We start from the raw sequence: 4,962 nt of genomic DNA on the forward strand, positions 1-4,962 counted from the left end.
TTTAAATTATTTTTTTAAAGGGGAGGGGGGGGGGAAAGAAAACACCCCCCACCCCAAAAGAACAAAACAGCCCCAAACACTGTGGGGTTTGTGTCCCCAAAGAGCAGAAATTGGGGTGTTGGGGGGGGTGCATCTTGGGTTGAGGTCTCTGGGCGGTGAGTGGTCACTTTGGGCAGCAAAATCATGGTTTGAAATAATCTTTTAAATGTCATTCGAAGCTTTGTGGGGGGGGGTCTCAGCAGCCTTTGTGTGTCCCCCCCTCCGCGGGTGCTCAAAGAACCAAAGAAGAAACAACTGCTGGTTTGTCTGGGCCCCCACGAAGCGGAGGCAGTTTTAGAAAAGCTGCTAATTTTAGGGAAAAACCCGCCTGCTCGTCGTGTTACGGGCACTTGTAGGGAGGAGGAAGCAGCACGATCCGTGTGTCAAAACAGCTCCTGATCCCCCAGGTACAGCCGGAGGGGGAATGTTGACAGGCAGGATGAGAGCACCCGGTTGTTTTAAAATCCATAAGGGCGGGAAAAAAAAAAAGGTGTCTTCATTCTTCAGAGCTACTCTCGTCGTTTTTAATCAGGGAACGGTGCTGTGAGCTCTTGAAGTCACTTCTGTCTTGTGCAAAATGTGTCAAAATGTGGTCATTTTCTGTCCTCCTGGTTCAGGGAAGATGCTTGAGGAGCGTGTGGTGAGATGCGACGGTGCTGCTGGTTCCAGGGAAAACTCTCCTGGACTTTGGTGGGAGCTTCTGAAGTAGCGTGTCAGCCTTTTGTCGTGCCAAGGCCAGGCAAAAAATAGGGCCCAGATGAGAAGGGATGATAGGGAGGTGGGACTGGAAGCAAAAATGAAGTGTCAGGGAGGGGGAGGAAAGGGGGATGTTGGTGGAGATGTGAGCTGGAGGGAAGGAAAGGCACAGCTGGGATGTGCAGAACTGCAGGAGCAGGGAGCATGAGAGGGGGTAAAGGGGTGGAATCGTGACTGTGAAAACTCCGTGTGTGGGGAACGCTGTGGATTAAACTTGTCCTGGGATGAAAACGAGTGTCCAGTAGAAAGTGGTGGGAGCTGCAGTGTCTGCTCCCTTCTGCTGTGCTGCCTTTGGCAGCTACACTTAGGGGCTGCTGCTGTACAGTCATCCAGCGAGTTGGTATGGCTTAAAAAAAAAAGGGGGGGGAGCAGGAAAAGCGTTTGGTGTTGTCTTTAATTGCTTTGAAAATGCTCTAGGTGCAAATATTTGAAAATGATGTGCCAAACACGAGCAGCATTTGATGTCTGGGAGCTGGGCGTGCTTTCAAACACAGGGCTGCAAATGGCAAACCCTGCTTTCTCCCCCCCCCTCATCATTCTTCCTATTAATATGAACTGACTTCAAGTGAAAAGGGTGTTTTGAAGCTGGTGGCTTTTGAGGTGTGAAATAGCTCTTGGTCCTGTGCAAGTTCTGTTTGTTACAAAGATTTTTGCTTCTTCAAGAGCAGGGTTTTAACAATAGACACACACGCAATGGTTTATAGAGTGTTACAGCTAGTGAGTCAAAATTGGGCATTTATTTTGCTGTTGTGTGTCCAAAGATTGTTGGTAAAGAATGTCTCTCTCCCCGGTTCCTGTGGAGATTGGGATTGCAGTGGGTACAAAGCCCTGTGGTTGAGAAGACACACTGGAGGCTTGTAAGAAGAGAGAAATTGTGAATAAGCCTCATGTGCTGCAGCTTGTAAAATGAAGCAGCACTTGGTCTGATTGGTATTTGGGTTGGTAAACTCAAAAAAAATCTCTCTTTCGTGTGTTGTACTGTTAATCATAGAAAAAAACCCCAAACAACAAAAAAAAAGGACACGTCTACCCTGGTCTGTCCCCTCTCTGCTGCTTCTGGATGTGAAGGGTGCAGTTTCTTGCTGCAGTGGATTTCTTGTAAATAATCATAACCCTTTGCTTGGTGGTTGCTTCTTCCCAGCTCTCTGTCCACATCAGGTGTTGCAGGTCATTTTCTTCAGTGCTAAAAGCCACTTAATTGTTCATTCCTGTTTTTTTAAGCAGTTACTATTTTGTCTCTGCACCTAAGAATGAGTGACAAGAAGCACGTTAGTGGCCAAGGGGCAAAGATTATATAAATACTGATCTTTTAAGATCCTATTTGTATTGGCCTTTTTTTAAATTATTCTTTCTTTAGCTGTTTTTGTACTGAAATTTCTTAGGGACTCGTAATACTATGGCAATACTATGAAATTCATCTTCTCTCATGTGAGGGGTGTGTGAATTCTTTCAGGTGGATTTTGCTTGCTTTTGGGGAAGTGTGAAAGGGTTTCTGAAGTTGACCTGAGCTCTGAGTCAAAACGAAACTCAGGTTCTTGTTTTAAAACCGTTTGTTAGAAATGAGTAGAGAAATACAAATACAAGTTGTTTGAAAACTTTGCATGTTCATGCTTTCAGCTTGAATGGGGGAAAAGGAAGATGGAGAAACTCCAGTGACTGTTGGTAGGATGTGCTCCCAAAGATCCCCTTTATTTTCTGCCCAGGAATCCTCTTCAGCATATGAGAGACACTGCAAGTTTCTCACTTTGTTTAACAACCTTTGTGGTTTTTGTCTTGAATATTTCATCAAGGGTTGGTTTTGTACTGTGTTTTTTTTTGTTCTCCTTTGGGGAAAGAAGCCTGTGGAGATGTTCTTGTCTCCACAGCCTATTGTTAATTGCTCAGTGTATAAACACTTCACCTTTCCTAAACACTTAACCACAATGAACAGGCTGTTGAGTTGATGTGGGAAGGTTGTCTAGAAAAAAGTCCCCATCCTCGTTAGTGTGAGCCCCCAAATGAATGATTTTTTTTGAGTGCACCATGCACATTCAACACATTGGTAACAGAAAGCACTGCCATTTAAAAATGTGATTTATAGCTTGGAATGTCTCCTGCCCCTCACTGGAAGGACATTGAGGTGCTGGAGCATGTCCAGAGAAGAGCTACCAAGCTGGTGAGGGGTCTAGAGAACAAACCCTATGAGGAGAGACTGAGGGAACTGGGAGGGTTTAGTTTGCAGAAGAGGAGGCAGAGGGGAGACCTCATGGCTCTCTACAGCTACCTGAAAGGAGGTTGTAGTGAGGTGGGTGTTGGTCTCTTCTCCCAAGTAAATAAGGACAGGACCAGAGAAAATGGCCTGAAGTTGTGGCAGGGGAGGTTTAGATTGGATGTTAGATTTTCTATACTGAAAGAGTGGCCAGGGACTGGCACAGCCTGCCCAGGGAGGTGGTGGAGTCACCATCCTTGGAGGTGTTCAGGAAATGCAGATATGGCACTTCAGGGCATGTTCTAATGGCTGAGCTTGAGGGGATTTCTGGGTGTGTTTGTTTGTTTGGGGTTTTTTTGTGTGTTGATGGTTGGACCCAGCGATCTCAGAGTTCCTTTCCACAACAATTCTGTGATTCTGGATTGTTTGTCCCTCTCTCCCTGTGTAGCAGCACCAGCACTCTTGACTTTTGTTTTTATTAGACTTTAGAGTAAAGATGGCTCATGCCAGGCTGGTGAGTCGTGTGCAGCTCCTGAGCCACTGAATTACAGCCCCAGCACGGAGGCTGCAGCACGTCACTGGCAGCAGAGCTAGAGCAGCTACCAAAGCACTGAGACAAAAAAGATTAAAGTGGGAGTGAGGGGGGAGAAGGTAAAAAATGGAGGTGGAATTGCTGGCCTTTGCCAGTGTCGTGGGGACATGATTTCTAAGTGGTCTAAAGGTTGTTAGTTGTGTATTTGCAGTAATTCACCTCCTGGTGTAATGAGGGAAATACAAATTAAAATGCACACTCTTATTACACTGCATTCTGTTGGTTTCAAAAGGAAAAATACCCTTTACTTTTTGCCACAGTTAGGAAGTGAGTTAGTATCTTTAGCAGATGTAAGCAAGGTGGAAAAAAATGAACTTGTCTGCTTTGTCCTGAGTGTTGTTAATTAGCTTTTTGCTTATAAGATGGTACCAAACATACATTAACTGTTACACCTCCAGTGCATGGCAAAGATCAGCATGAAATCTCTCAGGAGATGGCCAACTTGTTGGGGTGTACCTTGAGATTTTTTTAAAGAAGGTTCACTAGAGAAGTTCCTTTTATTAAGGAATTATAACACAATTCACTGAAACTCACTGAGAAAGCAGAAAAACATAGGCAACTCTGAAAATCAGGAGTCTTTTACCCTCATCCTTCCTTACAGTGCATCACTGATTTTCTGGTCTCACTGCCTGGGCTGTGTAATTCAGCTGTGTTTCCAAATGAAGACAGAAAACTGGAACACACAGACCTGACAGCTCAAAGTTAGTGTGAGTGCATTTGAATTGTATCTTGTGTAATATGTCAGCCCTGACAAATGTACTCTTTAAAAAACAAATTCTGACTAAAGAGATGCTTTAGACATGTTTTGTAACTTTGCTGAGTGAGATGCAAAAGGGGGCTTTAACCAAAGGAAAAACCATATATCCAGACCCAGGGAAGGCTGGAATTACTAAATCACATGCTCCACCTTGGTCTTTAAAAGAAAATAATAGTTTGATCTATGGTAGTGTACCTCTGTGTGTGTATATCACTGAAACTTTTACACTCAACCCCCAACCAAAGCACACTGAAAAAGCAGCTTTCCCCACCCCCCGGGTGAGGCCAGTGGAGGTTTTAAAAGCCCCAATTTAATGGAGAAAAGCTTTAGTGCATTTCTCTTCTTTTCAGGCTTTTCAGTCAAACCATGGAAGATCAAGTCAAGAGTTATGGGCCACAGCTGTGTCCCTCCTTTGAGACCTTCTATAGGACATCAGCTGAGCTGATTAAGAAGTGGTGACCACAGCTCCCTTCCCTTATTCACTCTGAAAGGCAAATCCCTCCACTTGATGGAGGAGCATTCCCTTGCAACCATATTTTCCCATTCATTTTCAGTGGGCAGCTGAGAGTTGATTAAGAAACAGTGTCCTCTAATTACATTCTGTCCCCCTCTCTCATGCTGTGAAAAGCC

Source organism: Chaetura pelagica, unplaced genomic scaffold (genome assembly GCF_000747805.2).
Source record: "Chaetura pelagica isolate M959 unplaced genomic scaffold, ChaPel_1.0 scaffold757, whole genome shotgun sequence".
In the NCBI taxonomy this organism is placed as follows: domain Eukaryota; kingdom Metazoa; phylum Chordata; class Aves; order Apodiformes; family Apodidae; genus Chaetura; species Chaetura pelagica.